Genomic DNA, 20566 nt, shown 5'->3' on the forward strand with positions numbered 1-20566 from the left:
GAAGAAAACTCCTAACCTTTCCTATGTCCTTTTGCTAACAATTACTTCAGCAGGTAATTCCCCAGGCCCCGATGTTATCTTTCACAGACTACTGAGAGAGGCAAAACAAGAGATTGCTGGGCATAGCCACTGGAGAGGTTTTGGATGACTGGCAAGTAGCTCTGTTCCTCTGTTCACGAAGGGAAATGTGCATAGTTCAGACATTATAGATCAATGAGTCTTACACTGGTGGTTGGGAAGGATTCTTAGAGATCGTATTTACATGCATTTGGCCTAATTAGGGACAAAAGAAGAAGGGCTTGTGCCCGAAACGTCGATCTCCTGCTCCTTGGATGCTGCCTGACCTGCTGCGTTTTTCCAGCAACACATTTTCAGCTAATTAGGGACAGTCAGCATGGCTTTGTGCAGTGCAGTCATGTCTCACTAACTTGCTTAACTTTGGATTAATTGTGGGTCTGTTCGCGGAGTTGGTAGGTTTATTGGCAGACCTTCTATCATCTTCTTAAGTGACATCATCAGTACTCTAATGAGCGCAGCTGTACTGTTCCGTTTTGAATTTATGTGGTTTTGTTTGAGCCATTTCTAGTTGGTGTTGGTTCCAGTTTTCCACTGCAGCAGTTTGTATATCAGGTCGAGATCAACGTGTTTGTTTATGGAGTTTGAGGATGAATACCATGCATCCCTGAATTCCCTTGCTGTTCTTTGTTTAGCCAGCCCTAGTTGTGTTGTGCCTGTCAAACTCATGGCTCTTGTTGCCATTATGTATGGATACCGGGAGAGTTGGTCGTATTGCTTAATTTTTCATTGCGTACATGGATGTGGGTCGTTAGCTGTCTGCCAGGTTTGTCTTATGTCATGCTTGGTGCAGTCACTGCATCAGATTCTGTAAATTACATTCGTCCTGATAGTGGGTAACAAGTTCTTTATTCTGGTGAACCATTGTCTGAGTCTGGCTGTCAGTGTGCATGCTGTCAAGATCCCTCGTGGTTGGAGCAGTCAAATTGTTAGTTCCAAAATGTTTTTAATGCATGGGAGAGTAGCCAGTGTGTCAGTGCTCATCTTATTGCTGTTGCTTGTCTGCCAGGCATTTGCTTGCTTGCTTATTTTGAGGGAGTTGACGAGGGTACAGCAGGGGATGTCGTCAATGTGAATTTAAAATAATGAGAAGTAGAGATAGAGTTACTGGTAGTTGTCTTTTTCCTAGGATGAGGAATTTTAAGATTAGGTGGCACATTTTTAAGGTGACAGGAGAAAAATTTTAAAAAGACTGGAGGCAAATGGTTGGTTCACGTGTGGAATGAACTTGCTGAGAAAGTGGTGGACAAGAGTACACTTACAATGTTTAAAAGACATTTGCATAGGTACAATTACAATTACAATGATATTTGGATAGGTTCATGAATAGGAAAGGTTTGGAAGGATATGGGCCAGGAGCATGCAGGTGGGACTAGTTTAGTTTGGGATTATGTTCGGCATGGGCAAAAAGATCTGTTTCCATGGCATATGATTCTCTAACTGTATGACTTTCAAAAAGGTCCATCATGGTAGGACTCATCAATAAGATTAAGATGCATGGAATCTAAGGTGACTTGGCAATTTGGATTCAGAATTGGCTTGCCCATAAAAGACAGAGGGTAGTAGTGGAACTGTTTTTTTTACTGAAATACTGTGACCTCTGCTGTTTGTGATTTATATAAATGGCATGGATGAAAATGTAAATGGATTGGTTAGTGAGTTTGCAGATGACACAAAGATTGGGGGAGTTGTGGATGGTGCAGAAGGCTGGCAAAAGATACAGTGGGATATGGATCAGTTGCAGATATGGATGGAGAAATGGCACATGGAGTTTAATCCAGGTAAATGTGAGGTATTGCACTTTAGGAGATCAAATGTTAAGGGAAAATAAACAGTTAAATGGTATGACCATTAATATGCAGTGCGATCTTGGAGGTCCAAGTCCACAGCTCCTCGAAAGTGGTCATAGAAATGGATAGGGTTGCAAACGCGGCATATGGCATTCGTATCTTTACCAGTTGGGGCACTGACATAAGAATCAGCAAGTTACATAGCAGCTTTATAAAACTTTGGTTAGGTCGTACTTAGAGTATTGCATTCAATTCTAGTTGCCACACTACAGGAAGGATACAGAGGCATTGAAGAGATTGTGGAAAGGCTTACCAGCATACTGCCTGGATTGGAAGGTATGAGCTATAAGGACAGGCCAACCAAGTAGGGTTGTTTTCTCTGGAGCAGCGGAATTGAGGGGAGACCTAATAGAGTTTATAAAATTATGAGAGGCATGGATAAGGCTGACAGTCACAATCCTTTCTCCCCCCCAAGAGTTGAAATGTCTTAACACAATAGGGCACACATTTAAGTTAAGAGGGGGAAAGTTCAAAGAGATGTGAGGGACAAGGTTTTTTATAAGACACAGAGTGATAGGTGCCTGGAATTTGCTGAAATGGAGAGTGGTGGAGGAAGATATAATACGAATGTTTAAGAGGCTTTTACATAAATACATGCATAAGCAAGGAATGGGAGGATATGGACTATTGGCAGACCAAGGGTTTATTTTAACTTGATGTCATATTCAATATAACATTGTGGGCTGAAGAGCCTGTTCTAATGTTCAGAGATCATTATGTTCTAATGTTCAGAGATCAGGAATTGAACCAGCGACAATTCATACTGTACATAGATGTGAGCACTAAGCCAATCAGCAGCTTTTCATTTAGCAAAGTACAAAACTGGTTAAGGTGATAATCACATAGTTCCCTAAATGTAAGCACTATTATGAAAAGATATGGTGTGAAATAAGTTTGAAATAATTTTGAAGTTGTGAAATCTGAGAGATTAATGGCCATCCTGGAGTTTTTGACCAAGTCATACAAATTCAGCTCCCGCGGTAACAGGTCCTGTTCACACTGGGAGAGTTGTGACAATTTTCAAGGCTTGAAATAGGGTCAAGTTGAGCAAATATTTACAGTTTACAGCATCCCAAATTTAGCCTTGGCTTCATTTGAGAAAGTCAAGATTAGAGTCTTAAAGTGGAGAGAATCTCCAAGAAGATTGCACATATCGACAGATCACCTGATGAAGGAGCGTCGCTCTGAAAGCTAGTGTGCTTCCAATTAAAACCATTGGACTATAACCTGGTGTTGTGTGATTTTTTTAGATTAGGGTAGTGCTGGAAAAGCACAGCAGGTCAGGCAGTATCCGAGGAGCAGGAAAATCAACATTTCAGGGAAAAGCCCTTCATCAGGAGTGAGCTCATTCCTGATGAAGGGCTTTTCCAGAAACATCGATTTCCCTGTTTCTCGGATGCTGCCTGACCTGCTGTGCTTTTCCAGCTCTACTCTAATCTTGACTTTAATCTCTAGCATCTGCAGTCTTCACTTTTGCCTTCGAGATATTTAAACTGTAGACTAGAAAGACAAAATTGTTGGTGATTGAGATTTTAACAGCAATTTACTTTGGCCCGAAACGTCGAATTTCCTGTTCCTTGGATGCTGCCTGACCTGCTGTGCTTTAACCAGCAACACATTTTAAGCTCTGATCTCCAGCATCTGCAGACCTCACTTTTTACTCTACTACTTATATTCAACATAGTCTTTCGTTGAAATACCTTTGTGCTACTTTGGCTTTAGCACTCAGATGGTTTTTGTTGTCCTGCTTATGTATGAAAGACGCTGGTTAGTAGACACAAGATATTACTCTGAATGGTGGCTACAAATAGCCAGAAAACAACAACACCTTGGAGATTAGGGTACTTTTAACTGTTCTGAGCAACCTGTTTTATACCTTGCCCGTTTTTTTTCTGGTGGAATTGATGGAAATGCAATTCAGGCTGATGTAAAAATGGGTAGTAAATTTGTTACTGTCCAATTACAAAAATGGTTTGAAGTACAATAGAGCTTTCTCTGCTCACTCCAATAAGGTGTCTTGGCCCAGTCTTATTACATTGCATTTGCAACTGTGCAGCACAAAAAGTAGGGTTGGGATCTAACTCTGAAGTCGTGAAATCTGAGATATTGAGTTTTGACCAAGTCATACAAATCCAGCTCCTGCAGTAACAGGGAGCGTTAACATTGGGAGAGTTGTGACAATTTTCAAGTCTTAAAATAGGGTTAAGGTGAGCAAATATTTGGGGAGCACTGTGCATTAATTTCAACATTTGAGATTAATAATGGTTTTATCTCCATCAATACAACTCCTAGCTTAGTTGTCCATACACAAAGGACTGGCTTAGGCTGACCACACGTTCATGGTGGAACATCAACCATTTGATTTTGGATCTATTCCAACAGGTCCAGAAGTGAAAGATGTGTGTGATCAACAACTGTTCTGGGATACGTAGAAACACTTTTAATGTTAGTGTATTGTCATTAAACTCATCAAATTAATGTTCATTTAAAAATATTTATTCGGCCAATATAGGAATTAAAAATCCAATATGAGCAGTTCCTGAATACTTTAACAAATAAAACCCAACAGCTTTTGAAAATTAAACCTGAAATAGCCAGTTCAATCTATCTGACATCTGACCTCCATGAAAAGGTGATATTATGTAGAATTTGCAGAGGAATAGGATTGGAATGATATAGAAAACTAAGAGAAGCATATCTATAATTATGTACTATAGGAAACGCACAAGTGAAACAGACAATAGAGTAAGTATCTCATTAGCAGCAAACACAGTTGTAATGCAAGCATCAAAAAATGAAGCCTAAATACTGGGACACAATTTCAAACTGTTCTGAAGAAAGGTCACTGAACTCAATGTTAACTCTGCTTTTTCTCCATAGATGTTGCCAGACCTGCTGAGTTTCTCCAGTAATTTCTGTTTGTGTGTGCAAGATGTATCAGTTCCCACCTTCTCCCACCTTCTAACCAATAACCAATACTATAAGAATTATTTTCTCCATAATTATAACATACTTCAATCTAATTTAATTTCCTACAAGGTTTTATAATATGTCTGAACAACAGCTTTAATGATTTTTAAAGATACTTCTGAAGCATGTACCACAGCATTTTTCTATTTAGTCACTTAAATCCATGATTGACTTGACAATTGAACCATGTTATTTATAATTATTTGGTAGATATTATAAAAATAAAAACACAGGAAGATTAGATCAGGTGACTACAAAGTAGCTTTTGTAGGAGTCTGGGACTAAAGGGCAAATCTCGTGAGACAACCTTCTGTGAAGATTCATAGACTCCATTTGGAAACTTTGCTTTGAAGGTAAGAGGAATCTGTGCTGTGCCAATGCTCCACGGATGAAATACAAAAGGATTTAATATTTTGCATCAATATTTGTAATGTACTTATGTAGAACAAAATGAAAATGAAAATGGGCACAACTTATTTTACCTTTGAGACTGTAATCGCCATTTCAAAAAAAAGCAAATGGTCAAATTTTGCCACAAGTAACAAAAGTTGCTTTGTCTGCTGATTGATCCAATGTGATACTTTTTAAAGTAGTTTTGTTCCCATATGCAATGAAATCACTGGATGCACTGACTTAATTTTGTTCTTGTTGGGAAATTAATTAGCCTTGGGTTAGCATCCTTAGATCAGAACAGTTCCATCTCAGATCCAGGTCCCATTCTGGAGGAGTCATATTGGACTCAGAACTGGGTTCTGATGATGAATTTCCCTATTTTTGGTGCCGTAAATGAAAACTGCATACAACATCTAAATGATATTGGTGGGGTGAGGCATTGGCCTAGTGGTATTAACATTAGATTGGTAATCCAGAGATTCCCGGTAATATTCGGGGGACCCAAGTTCAAAGCCTGCCATAGCAGATGGAGAAATTTGAATTCAACACACTCATCCCCTGAATGATATAAAAATATGAATGTGAAAAAATCTGGAAACAGTATTACTTTGGTTGAAAATATTACAAAACATTTCTTATTGAAAGCATAAGTTGAACCAAAAACTGTCCTCATTTAGTCTGCACATACTGTTTTACATAGCATTGCACACATTCTTTGAATGAGTCTGTACCTGTCATCCTCTGGAGAGGCATGTTGGATGTGAATCCTGGGACTAGCAGATCGTTTCCTATCTAGAGAGTGAAACCATCTGTTTCACCAATGAAACAGGAAGATATATAGACACGTTTGTTAAAGACTGCGAGCCAGAACTGCTAGAACAGGCTTAGCGGTTGATGGCTGACTAGGAGTACACCCCAGGTGTCTAGACACTAACAGGGAATCTAACCTTATCTCTATCTTTAGAATAGTAATGCTGCAGATTTGAGAATGATTCATGTGAGAATGGTGACGAAAAATCCACTTGTGATTTTGAACACTTTTCATAGGAAACCTTGAACATGTTTCGTTTGAATTAATATTGTTTTAGATTCAAAGGTCAAAAGGTTCAGCCCACAGTAGGGAAAAGGCTGCACATGTCAAATGTATTTATCCAGTATTGCCTTGACACGTATGATGTGGCTGCCAGATCCATCCCTCTGTATTCCCCATTGCACTTTATGATGTGGAGTATGATATATGGTGTGGCTACATGTGAGCTTCCTGGCTTACTAAACACAGAATCATATAAGTAAATAAGAAGACCTGCATTCTATTTCCCATTTTATTTTAATTTTTTTGAAACTGACAACCTATTTGAACATATTCTGACATAGCTCTGAAGGACTTGAACCTACACTTTTCCAAAGGTAGGAACTCTCCCATTGCTCTATGACTTGTTAGACAATCTCAGCAGGACATTTGTGTTGCCAGTTTTCACTCCTGCGAAGTGGCATAGATGTAAACCTGAGAAGTTCCAATCTATTTAAACAATTTGCCACTACATTCTCAGGATTAAGCTCATTTTAGACAAATGATCAGTGGAATTGCCATTGTTGTTGTCATTGGGAAGTAGCAATGTGATGCCAGCACAAACAATGATAATTCAACAGAAATAAACTGAGTTTGAAATGTGGTATTGGCACTGTTGAGTTGAAGTTCTTGAATCTGTCTTCCTGTGTTTTTATGATGCACACATATAGTTAGCAAACACTATGCAGATTAACTAATGCTGTATGTCTTTGGGAAATGCAGAATCTCTGCAGAACTGTGGTTTTCCACTAAAAAATGTTGTGTTTAGAAATCAAAGCTAAATAAATTATTGGGATATGCTGTCTTTAAAATCAGGTTCCTCCAACTTATTCTGCACCTTCCTCTGGTTCCCTACTCTCCTGCGGTGGACTTTGAATTCTAGTGGGTAAATCAAATGCCCTGCCCTCCCACGACACCTATTCTGAGTTAAAGAGAAGCAGCACTTGCCTCTGTGGATATTTTCTCCTTGCTTTAACAACCTCTTGAATCACAAGGAAATTCACAGCCATTGTTTCCTTGCTGAGGTAAAATTCCTTTGGTGTCCATCTTTGTTCAGCACTTTATGCCAATCATGGTCCATGGTGGTACTTTGGCTATTGTTGTCAGCAGTTATTTTAACATATACGACATCACAGTTGAACTTGATCCAGTATCTCTCCTACAATTCATACACAGGTAAATCCAACAGGATTGCCTAAAGGAGATTAGGAGTAGGTCTCCTAATGATCTCCTAGCTTGTACTGAGAAATCCTAAAGCTCATTGCAGAATGTTTCTGACAACCCAACAGAAATCAGCGTTCTCAATACCAAGTGGGAAAAAGACCCATATATCCTTCCAGGTTGTTCACTCCTTTCATACATCTTAGACATATGAAAAGCTAAATTTGCTTTAAAGAAGCTTTACTCACATCCCTGCTTAGAATTTGGATTCCAATGTCATTACTCTCGTGAAAGGTCTGGTATTTCAGGAAACAACATTGTATTCTTTATCTGTTTATGTTTAAATTTCAAAAGGATTCTGTTCTTAAGGGATGGAGTACTTTTTATTTCTGCCACACTGACAGCACTTCACCCAAGCTCAGAAAACTCTCCCATGAACTTTAAGAGGTTCAGTTCTGGTGCAAAACTCCTTTCAATGTAAGCTGACTAGACTCAGTTTTAAAGCAGTCACAGTGGCCCTTCACTTTGTGAGAATGCGAATTTCCCTTCCCCAAACACCAGCTACTGTTTTACTTCTTGTAATGCAAATGTTATTGTAATTTCTTCATATAAACTATACCTAATGTATGTTAATGGTGTGTAGGTACTTATCTGTCTGTATTGAAAGAATTTGTGTGGCTGTTTGATGGATAAATGACTTACTGAGAATCTAGTTCTGTGTTCAAAGTTTATTGGGCAGGAATATAAGGATCAAACGAGGGACGCTATGGATTCTGCAGATGAATCTCAGTAAGCCTGGTTCTGGTAACTAATCTATGAGAGCTGTAAGTTGAAAAATATGGTGCTGGAAAAACACAGCAGGCCAGGCAGCATCCGAAGAGCAGGTTGCTGCCTGGTCTGCTGTGTTTTTCCAGCACCACATTTTTCAACTCTGGTCTCCAGCATCTGCAGGCCTCACTTTCTCCTATGAGAGTTGTAATCCTGGATTGGTCAAATGAGGTCATGTTAGTAGCAGTAACATGCCTCTGTGCTGTACAGTTTCATGGTCTATGAGACTGGCTGACTCAAAGGGACAAACGCTAGCAAATGAATCAAACAGCAAGAAAAACATGAGCTCAAGAAGGAAATTTCTAGCTTGACATTGTTTGATGTCCAGTTTTCAGCAGACTACTGTGTTGTGTCCGAACACATCACGTGTTTCAAAACCACTCTCTAGCCGTGGCATTGTTTCAGTTGGCTGTTTAGCGGTGAACAGTGGGCAGCATGGTGGCACAGTGGTTAGTACTGCTGCCTCACAGCACCAGAGACCCGGGTTCAATTCCTGACTCAGGCGACTGACTGTGTGGAGTTTGCACATTCTCCCCGTGTCTGCGTGGGTTTCCTCCGGGTGCTCCGGTTTCCTCCCACAGTCCAAAGATGTGCAGGTCAGGTGAATTGACCATGCTAAATTGCCCGTAGTGTTAGGTAAAGGGGTAAATGTAGGGGTATGGGTGGGTTGCGCTTCGGCGGGTCGGTGTGGACTTGTTGGGCCGAAGGGCCTGTTTCCACACTGTAAGTAATCTAATCTAAAAAAACATCAAATTCATGTCAATCTTGCAAAGCAGAATAATGATCAGGTTCAAGCAGCTGCGAGTGAGGGAGGAGGAAACTGTCATGGTGCCTGTACCTTGTGCAGTGCTCAGGAAGTGCTGGTGACTTCAAATGGATTTTGCCTGTTCAGATTCAAGCCTAATACTTTCAAAGAAATCACACATGTCTTAAATGTTCACTGGTTCTGAGTTGCTCTGTTCAAGGATTAAGCCAAAAGTAGAATAAAATCTTCACAAGACTTGGAGGACGAGAAGCCTTTAATATGGTGACAGATCGCATTATTATATAGTTTTATATTTCTGTTTTCAATACCAAACTAGTTTTCCTCTTGTGAAATAATTCAAGGCTCTGGTAGATAAGAAATAATTGTTTTTGGTGCATATTACTGCACCTTTGTATTTGGTACAAAGTAAAATATCGACCTGAATTTCTTTCAATAATTATGTGCCCTCCTCTTCGGGTTGCTGAGCATGGGACATTGCCATCTCAGGAACAATCTCTTAAATGAAACCTTAAAGGATTAGCAATGAGTGTTAGATAGTAAGACAAAATCTGCCAGTACTCAGGACACTTTTTGGTCTTTCCCCTAGCCCATTCAATGTAACCAACTGGAATCCCTTATGTTCAACTCAGGAGAATCCAATCCACCAATTCCAACACATGAAATAATTATATATAGGGTTATTAAAATATATTATTTTGCTTGTAACCTATTTGATCTCAAATACACTTTCACCTTTCTACCATTGTACATTATTTGGATGATTGAACCTGACCCATAATTTGAAAATTACACTTGGCACTATACATGTTGAAAAGTCTAACATGGGAATTGTTAGGAAAGCCCCAGATTCTTTGAGTTTGATAGCATTGAAGACACATGGATAACAATGGCAGACAATAGAAATTATATCACTATTAATCTTAATGCTGCTCAGCTAGGAAAGTTCTTTCAACATTTCTGTTTATATAATTTCAATGCACATCATGAAGTGCTATTGTGCCTTTAAGAAATCCAAATTGCTGTACACAATTCATTTTTGGTGACCTGTACTACTCTCTTGTCTGTCATACACTGTAGAAACAGGCCCTTCAGCCCACCTTCTATCCCTACCAACAGACCCCAAGTGGCACTAAGTCTAATCACCTGCACTTGGTCCACAGCCTACTATGCCCTCGCATTTTAAAGGCTTTTGCCCAAAACATCGATTTTACTGCTCCTCGGATGCTGCCTGAACTGCTTTTGCAGCACCACTCTAATGTAGACTCTGGTTTCCATGCATTTGCAGTCATTGTTTTTACCCATTTTAAGTTCACATCCAGATACTTGTTAAACATTGTGAGAATACCTGCCTACACCCACTTTCAAGGCAGTGCATTCCGTATTTCTACCAATGTCTGGGTGAAATTTTATTTCTCTTGGATCTCCTCTAAACTATTTACTCCTCACCTTATACTTGTGCCAACTTACATTGGACACGCTTGCATTGGGAAAATATTTCCAAGGCCTAACCTGTCTGTGCTTCTTGTAATTTTGTGTGCAGAGAAATTAGTTGGTTAGTGCAGTGCAAATGACAAACAATTCCTGATAAATCCATTGTTTTTATCCTGATAAATCCATATCCCTGTCTTTCGACTATACTGTACAATGTCCCCGCAACAAAGAGCACAGATATTCAGACAGCAAGTTTTGAGAAGACTTGTAGCTCAGTTTGAGGGTCTGGATGTAGGTTTGCTCGCTGAGCTGGAAGATTCATTTTCAGATGTTTCGTCACCACAGTAGGTAACATCTTCAGTGAGTCTCCAGATGAAGCACTGCTGGTGTCTTCTGCTTTCTATTTAGATGTTTGGGGTTCCTTGGGTTAATTATGTCATTTCCTGTGGTGATGTCATTTCCTGTTCTTTTTTTCAGGGATGGTAAATGGGGTCCAGCTCAACTTCACCTTTAACAACAAAACCTAGAGACAAACCAACAGAACACCCATGGGATCTCAGATATCTGGATTCTTAGCAGAGGCAGTAATGCAGAGACTCGAACAAATAGCGCTGCCTACCATCCAACCTAAACTCTGGGTCAACTATGTGATCGATGCCTTTGTCATCACTAAACAAAACAAATTAGAGGAAACCTTCAAAGACCATCAATAATACCCTTACTGGCATAAAATTCACTAGAGTAGGAAAACAACAAGACTGTGGTTACTAGTTGTCACAGTCGAATGAACAGCCAATGGGGAACTTCAAACCAGCGTCTACAAGAAAACAACACATAAGGACCAAGCATTGAATTACAGAAGCAATCATTCCAGCATCCACAAACAAAGCTACATCAGAAAATTATTTCAACAAGCCACCACACACTGCAGCACAGAGGAATTACGCAAAACAGAGGAAAATCACCTATACAGTGTATTCAAAAAGAATGGGTACCCCAATGAACACAGTACGCCGATTTCTCAGCAACAAACCCGACAAGCAGACAAAACAGGTTCAGAAGCCACTCTCCCCTACATCAAAGGCATCTTGGAAATGACTGTCAGACTACTCAGACCCCTTGGCATCATGGTAGCCTACAACCTCACCAACACACTAAAACAGCAGCTAATGAATTGAAAGACCCTATTACAGACAACAAGCAAAACTAATGTCATTTACAAAATACTGTGCAATGACTGTAACAAACATTACATTGGACAAACAAAGAAAGTCAGAAAACTAACCACCAGGATACATGAGCATCGACTAGCCCCAAAACAACATGACCCTCTGTCACTGGTATCCTTACATACTGATAAGGAAGAACACCACTTTGACTGGGACAACACATCCATCCTAGGACAAGCCAAAAGAGACATGCTCACAAATTCCTAGAAGCATAGCATTCCAACTGGAACTCTATCAACAAACACATTGACTTGGACCCCATTTACCACCCCCTGAGAAAAACTACAGGAAATGACATCACCAACCCAAGGAACCCCAAACAAAAAACTAGAAAGCAGGAAACACCAGTAGTGCCTCGCCCGGAGGCTCACTGAAGAGGTTACCTAGTATGGTGGCGAAAACTCTGAAAATGAAACTTCTAGCTCAATGAGCAAACCAACATCCAGCTATTCAAACACTACTGGCCTTCACAGCTGAAATCTCAGCCAAATGAAGCAATCTGAGGTAGCAGCATAAAATCATGGAATATCACAGAGACGTACAGCATGGAAACAGGCCTTTCAGTCCAACTCATCCATGCCACCCAGATATCCTAAATTAATCTAGTCCCATTTGGCCCACATCCCTCTAAAACTTTCCTATTCATATACCATCTGAATGCCTTTTAAATGGTGTAATTGTACCAACCTCCACCATGTCCTGTGGCAGCTCATTCTATATAGGCACCACCTTCTTGCCTCCAGGTCTCTTTAAAATCTTTTCCCTCTCACCTTAAAACTACGCTCTTTGGTTCTGGACTCCCTCATTCCGTGTAAAAGACCTTGTTTATTTACCATATCCATGCTCCTCAATATTTATAAATCTCTATAAGATCACCCCTCAGCCTCTGACACTCCAGGGAAAATAGCCCTAGCTGATCTGGAACCAGGGTTCTAGTGAAAATAATAAATCGGGTAGACACTAGCACTTTAAAACTAGTGAGTCGAGGACAAGGGAAGGGGAAAACAACAGGAAGTATGGTGGTAAATAAAAAGGAAAGCAGCAGATTACTAGTGTGCAGGAGGGTTTAACTATGTGGCAGACTAAGTAAAAAGAAAAGGAAGGATTCTCAGGAGATAATATTGGAGATATTGGAATTCATAAACCAGGTACAAAAATTAGCATAATGGCATTTTACCTGAATGCTTGTAGCATCCGTAACAAGGTATATGCGTTAATAACACAAATCATCGTGATTATGATTTAGTAGCCATTGCGGAAACATGGTTGCAGGTTGGTCATGACTAGGGATTAATGATCCAGGGGTATCAGACTATTTGGAAGGACAGACAAGGAGGTAAGGGACGTAGTGTAGCTATGATATTTGAGGATAACATCAGGGCGGTGGATAGAGATGATGTAGATTCTACAGAGAATTTTGAATTCATTTGGGTTGAAATTAGAAATTCTAAGAAGAAAACATAAATGACAGGTATAGTCTATAGCATATCAAATAATACCATCACAATGGGTTGGGCAATAAACAAAGAAATAACTAATGCCTGTAAAAATGGTACAGCAATTATCATGGGGAATTTTAATCTCCATACCAATTGGTCAAACCAGGTCGTTCAAGGTAGCCTTGAGGAGGAGTTCATTGAATGTATCCTTGAGTTTTCTTGAACAATATATAATGGAACAGCCGAGAGAGCAAGCTATTCTTGATCTGGTACTGTGTAATGAGACAGGAATAATTAATGACGTCATAGTTAGGGATCCTCTTGGAAGGGGCGATCACAGTATGGTTGAATTTAGAATACAGATGGAAAATGTAAAAACAAAATCCACTATGGAATGAGCTGCCAGAGGAAGTGGTGAAGACTGGTACAATTGCAACATTTAAAAGGCATTTGGATGGGTATATGATTAGGATGGGATTGGAGGGATATGGGCTGGGTGCTGGCAGGTGAGACTAGAGTGGGTTGGGATATCTGGTCGGCATGGACAGGTTGGACTGAAGGGTCTGTTTCCATGCTGTACACCTCTATGACTCTATGTGCTTAAATAAAAGGAAACTACAATAGGATGAGGGAGGAGTTGGCTAAAGTAAACCGGAAAGCAAAGACTTTATGGTGGGACAGTTGACAAACAGTGGGGGATTTTCAAAGCAATTATTCAAAGTGCTCAGCAAAAGTATATACCAGTGAAAAGGAAGGACTGTAGGAAAAGGGGTAATCTGCCATTGGTGTCTGAAATAAAGGAGGCTATCATACTGAAAGAGAAGACATACAAAGTGGCCAATATCAGTGGGATACCAGAAGTTTGGGAAAGCTTCAAAAAGGTCAACAGAAAGCCACAAAAAGGGCTATAAAAGAAAAATAAAATAGCTTATGAGAAAAACATTAGCTCAGAATGCAAAGACAGGTAGCAATCACCTAATGAAGGAGCAGCGCTCTGAATGCTAGTGCTTCCAAATAACCCTGTTAGACTATAACCTGGACTATAAAATTGTGTGATTTTTAGCTTAAAACTAAAAAGAGTGGCTAAAGTAAACATTGATTCTTTAGAGGAGGAGAAGAGGGATTTAGTAATGGGATACAAGGAAATGGCTGAGGCAACGAATAGGCATTTTGTATGTCTTCACAGTGGAGGTCACAAATAACATGACAGTAATTGACAAAGAGGCGAAGTAGGTGAGGACCTGGAAACAATCGTTATCATGAAGGAGGAAGTGTTGGGAAAGCTAGGGGAGCTAAGGGTAGGCAAGTCTTCTGGGCCTGATGTAATGCATCCAGGGTACTAAAAGAGATGCAGGAAAAATAGCAAGTGCACTTGTGGTAATTTTCCAAAATTCACTAGACTCTGAAGTGGTTCCAGTAGATTAGAAAATGTCAAATGTGATGCAACTGTTTATAAAACGATGCAGACAAAAGATGGAGATATAAACCAATTAGCTTGAGGCTATTGTCAAGGAAGAAATAATAGGCATCTGGATAGAAATTGTCTCATTGGGCAGATGCAGCATGAGTTCATGAAGGGCAGGTCATGCTGAACTAATCTTTTGTAATGCTATGAAGACATCATGAAAATGGTGGACAATGGAGACACAGTAGATGTGATGTATCTAGATTTCCAAAAGCATTTGACAAGGTGACCCACAAAAGGCTGCTGCATAAGATAAAGATATAACATGTTACAGGCAACTATTAGTTATTCAAAAAGGAATCAAGGAGTGGGAATAAATGAGTGTTATTCTGGTTAGCAAATCAGTGACTAGTGGTGTGCCTGAGAGATCAATGCTGGGACCACAATTATGCACAATTTACATAGATGATTTGGAGTTAGAGACCACATGTAGTGTGTCAACATTTGCAAAAGACACGAAGATGAGTAAGTGCGCTGAGGTCTGTGAAACTTTGCAATGGGACAGAGATTGCTGAAGTGAGTGGGCAAAGGTCAGGCAGATGGAGTACAATATTGATAAATGTTAAGTCATCCATTTTTGTAGGAATACCAATAAAAAATGATTATTATTTGAATGATAAGAAATTGCAACATGCTGCTGCACAGAGGGACTTGGGTGACCTTGTGCATGAATCACAGAAGGTTGATCTGCAGGTGCAATAGGTAATTAAGGCAACAAATGGAATTTTGTCCTTCATTTCCAATGGAGTTTAAAAGCAGGGAAGTTGCAGCTATATAGGGTGCTGGTGAGGCCACACCTGGAGTACTGCTTGCAGTTTTGGTCTCTAACTTGAGAAAGGATGTACTTGCACTGGTAGGGGTGCAGAAGAGATTCCAGAATTGAGAGGGTTGGCTAATGAGGATAGACTGAGTAGACTGGGATTATATTCATTGGAATTGAGAAGACTGAAGGGGGAGTCATATAAAATTACGAACGGAATAGATAAAATAGAAATAGAGAGGATGCTTCCACTGACATCGTCTCAAAAGCAGACTTTGAACTGAATTGAGAAGGAACCCAGAGGGTTGTGAATCTATGGAATTTCCTGCCCAGTGAAGTGGTTAAGGCTTCCTCAGTAAATGTTTTTAAAGCTAAGTTAGATAATTCCTTTACTGTTCAAAAACTTAAGTGGAGCTGAGGCCACAAAATAATCAGCCAAGATCTTATTGAAAGGTGGAGGAGGCATGAAGGGCCAATTAGCCTTCTCGTGCTCCTAGTTCTTATTCAGCCACTCAAACCTTCCAACCATAGAATCCCCAGTATGGAAACAGGCCATTCAGCCCAACAAGTCCACACTGGCCTTCCAAAGAGTAATCCACCCAGACCCACAGCCTACCCTACACCAGACCCATACTCTACATTTACCCAAAACGTAATGCCCGTGACCTGAACACTATGGGCAATTTAACATGGCCAATTCACCTAACCTGCATATTTTGGACTGTGGGAGGAAAGCGGAACACCCGGAGGAAACCTACAAGGACACAGGGAGAATGAGCAAACTCCACACAGTTACGAGAAACCGGAATTGAACAGGGTCCCTGGCGCTGTGAGGCAGCAGTACTAACCGTTGAGCCACGTGCTACCCCAAACCCTGGCAACATCCTTACAAATCTTTTCATAGAATCCCTATTGTGTGGAAACAGGCCATTTGGCCAAACAAGTCCACATCTACTCTCCGAAGAGCATCTGACACAGATCCACCCCCTACCCTGTAACCCAGCATTTCCCATGGCTAGCCCACCTAACCCACACATCCCTAGATACTATGGACAATTTAGCATGGCCAATCAATCTAATTTGCTCATCCTTGGCCTGCGCAGAAAACCAGATCTCCTGAAGGAAACAGACAAAGACATGGGGAGAAAGTGCAAACTCCACACAGATAGTCACCTAAGGCTTTAATTGAAACTGGGTCCCTGGCAGCTAACCACTGAGCCACCATGCTGCCCTTGAATCCTTTCAAGTTGTGTGAAGTCCTTCCTCCAGCAGGGAGACCAGAATTGCATGCAGCATTCCAAAAGAGGCCTAACCAATGTCCTGTACAGCCATAACCTCACCTCCCAACTCCATACTCAATACCAATAAAGGCAAGCATACCAAAGCCATCTTCACTTTCACTTTCAAGGAACTATGAATCTGCACACCAAGTTCTCTGTTCAGCATCACTCCAGAAGACCTTACCATTAATTGAATAAGTCCTGCCTTGATTTGTCTTTCCAAAATACTGTACCTCACATTTATCTAAATTAAACTCCTCCTGCCAGTCCTCCACCCATTCAACTATCTGATCAAGATCCTTTTGTACTCTTGAGGTAACCTTCTTTGTTGTCCACTACACTTTCAAATTTAGCATCATTTGCAAACTTCCCATACCTTCTAATCTCATAGCCAGATCATTTATATAATGAATAAAAAGCTGTGGCACCAGCACCAATCCTTGTGGCACACTGCTAGTCACAATTCAAAAAGAAACCCCACTATCACCACCCTCTGTCTTCTACCAAATGGCTAGTTCTCCCTGTATTCTATGTGACCTAACCAGACTACCATGAAGAATCTTGTCCAAACACTTACTGAAGTCCATATAGATCAAGTCTACTGCTCTGCCCTCATCAATCCTCTGTTACTGCTTCAAAAAACTCGATCAAGTTAGTGAGGCATAATTTCTCTCACACACAACCAAGTTGACTATTCCTAGTCTGTCTTTGCCTTTCCAAATGCATGTAATTCCTTTCCCTCAAGATTCCCACCAACAACCTGTCCACCACTGATGTCAGGGTCACTGGTCTATGGTTCCTGACTTTTCCTTACCACCTTTCTTAAATAGTGGCACCATGTTAGCCAACCTCTCATCTTTGATAACTTGTAGCTATCAAGGATACTAGTATCTCAGCAAGGGGCCCAGCAATCACTTCCCTAGCTTCCCAGAGTTCTAGGGAATGCCTGATCAGATCCTGGGGATTTATCCACCTTTAGGCATTTTATGACATTCAGCACCCCCTCTCCGGTAATACAGATATTTTTCCAGATGTCGCTATTTATTTCCCTACATTCTATACTTCCATATCCTTCTCCACAGTATATTACAGATGCAAAATACTCAATCTCTCAATACTCTCTCTCACCTCCTAGGGTTCCACATATCGGTGGCCTTGCTGATCTTTATTCTCTCTCTTAGTTATCCTTTTGTTCATAATTTATTGTAGAATCCCTTTGGATTCTCCTTAATCCTATTTGCCAAAGCTATCTCATGTCCCCTTTTTTCCCTCGTGATTTCCCTTTAAGTGAACTCTGCCTTTATCCTACTGCCTCCTAGGAGTACACTCAATCTCCTTGACTATACCTAACATGCGCTTCCTTCCTTTTCTTGACCAAAACCTCACTTGAGACTTTCTGGGACGTGGTAGAGAACGAAGGCTTTGGGATTTCAAACTAAGCTGAACTGTTGAATCGCACTGGATCGTTTCCAAGTTTGTGACCAGATTAATTGAGATATTTGGAAAAACAAATAGGCAATTGTTAAGCTTCTGGTATTGGGAGCTGGAAAACATTTTCTATGTGGGGTCATTACAAGTATGAAACGCCCCAATATAGCTTGATGCAGCACAACAGACTTATTATCACCTGAAGTTTGGAACACCATTTCCAAGGGCAATGCCTCTACAAAACTGTTTCAGAATACTGACAAATCAGACCTTTGGGTTGAAACAGTGTCTTTAGGGAAGAGAGAGTGGAAAACAGCAGTCGAAACCTGTTCCTAGACCTTGAGCCCATCCTTCATGGAAATCATCAATGAGGTAAAATGACGTCTGGATTGAAAAAATTAATTGGCATGAAGACAGGCTCCCTGTCCGATGATGTGCATTCGAAGCATCTAAACTAGGAGCAGAAATAGTAGTAGGCCACTTGCCCCTTCAAGTATGCTCTACCATTCTATATGATCATGGTCGATCCTCAATCTTAATGCCATATTCCCACATTCTCTTCATTCCTTTGATGTCTCTAAAATCTAAAAGGTCCATCAGAAATACTTCAGTTTCAGAGCAGCAGCAAATACTAAAGCAATGACAGGATGCTTCAACAGAGCGCTGTCCCTTCAGCAATGTTTCAAAAATGAGAAATATAAAAACCAGACAGACCATCACTGCAGAGGTGGTGAGGGTGGCACCTCTCAACAGGTTTTTGGCATCATCTGTTCTTAAGTAGGTGGACAGGGCCCTTAGGTCTGCCTGGAACCATAGGTCCCCTCACCAGCTTGGCCTCCTGTTGGTTGACTTTCTCCTGAAGAAATGGACAGCAGGGAGGCAAATTGAATTGAGGCTGAGATGGCATCATATTAAATGATGGAATAAGCTGGAGAAGTTGAATTACCTTCATTTGCACCTAGTTCTTGTGGTTTATGCTTTCCAGGAGGAACTGCCCCTTGCCTTATTGGGAGAATGCCAGATGGCCTCAGAGCCTTGTTTTGGAAACAGCAAACCCAGTGACTGGAGGTGATGTTGGCATTTTCCAGCCTCTAAATGCCTCTGTTCCTGCCTTTGGTCAGCATGGAAAACCCCTTTCCCAATTTCACATTGACCAGGCTTACTTCACATGAAATATTCTCAGAAATCAAGGAACAATGATTGATGCATCATTAAATAAAGGAACTAAATACAACTTAAAAGGTCAGCATGCAAAATCCAATTCCCAAAAAGAATGAACTCCAATAAAACCCTCTTGATCCATGTATGCCCTCTACAACTGTGAACATGCTAGAAGAGATGTGACAAGTGAAACAAATTAAACTTTGTGCTTTATCTTCACTATTAGGTAAGATTTGTAAGGTAAACAGCACTGCTTTTATTCAGCGACCCTTTGTATTTCAGAATCACGGATGGTTGTTGAGGGGATACCTGCAATGTTTAAATTTGGGATAGTTCACAAAAGTTCAGAGTTTCCACCGAAGGCCATAAAGTAGAAATGTTCAAATTACTAGTCAGGATAATTACTTTCTATCAAGTAGGTCAGGCTAAATCACTAACATTATCAATCCTTCCCACTCCCAGGATCAATCTCCTGAACAACAAAATTAAGTGGGGCAGTAACATGTTGAGATTTTTGTTTATGTAATTGTGCTATAGATGGGAAACTCCTGGATCATCCTACTAGATAAGAAGTTTATTTGCTTTCCATTTGGCATGCAAAGGCAAATGGCTGTGAAGGGAGGTGAGGGGCAGCACAGTCATGTGTTTAAATCTCCTGAAATACATCCAATTAGAGTTGGCAACCCTACCCACAGTGGATGTCAGAGCCAACTGGATGTGTAATCCATTACGTCAAGCAGTATTTCTGCTAAAGTTACAATGGATGACAATGAACGTGGTATGGCAGGTGGCTACTATTGAATCTCACTGCTCCAGTTTCTACCTGATGAATAAATTACCTTTCTGAAGTTGGGGGTTTGTGAGCTACCAAACCTCTAAATGTGACACCTCCATTCTGTCTTGAGCTGATGCCCAGGCACACCAATCCATTCCAGAAGGAGGTGAACTGACAATACATTGCAGAATATCTGATGAGTGACTCACCCCCGAAACACATGGTCTGATCTTGGATGATCCAGGCAAAGAATGGAGAGTGGGATCAATAGCACAGTTAATTCAGCGAGCCTAAAAATCATCATGGTATAGCTCTGAAGGTCTGGTAAATATGTTGGACAGAAACAGGAGGAATTTCATTTCTCTGTTAAGAGAACTCTCAGGATAATAAGAGAAAATTTTTAAAAAGAAGTTTTAATTTCCCAATTCTTGTTTTGATTTTTAAACTTTAGTCAATGCAAGTATTATCACTGTCAACATATGAAAG

General features: G+C 40.5%; 1 protein-coding gene across 1 annotated transcript in view; it reads right to left on the reverse strand.

Annotated features, from left to right (window-relative positions):
- Positions 1-20566, reverse strand: part of LOC132833499 (regulating synaptic membrane exocytosis protein 1-like) — a 786224-nt gene that overhangs the window by 195732 nt on the left and 569926 nt on the right. The window lies entirely within an intron of this gene.

This window comes from Hemiscyllium ocellatum, chromosome 3 (assembly GCF_020745735.1).
Source record: "Hemiscyllium ocellatum isolate sHemOce1 chromosome 3, sHemOce1.pat.X.cur, whole genome shotgun sequence".
Lineage (NCBI taxonomy): Eukaryota > Metazoa > Chordata > Chondrichthyes > Orectolobiformes > Hemiscylliidae > Hemiscyllium > Hemiscyllium ocellatum.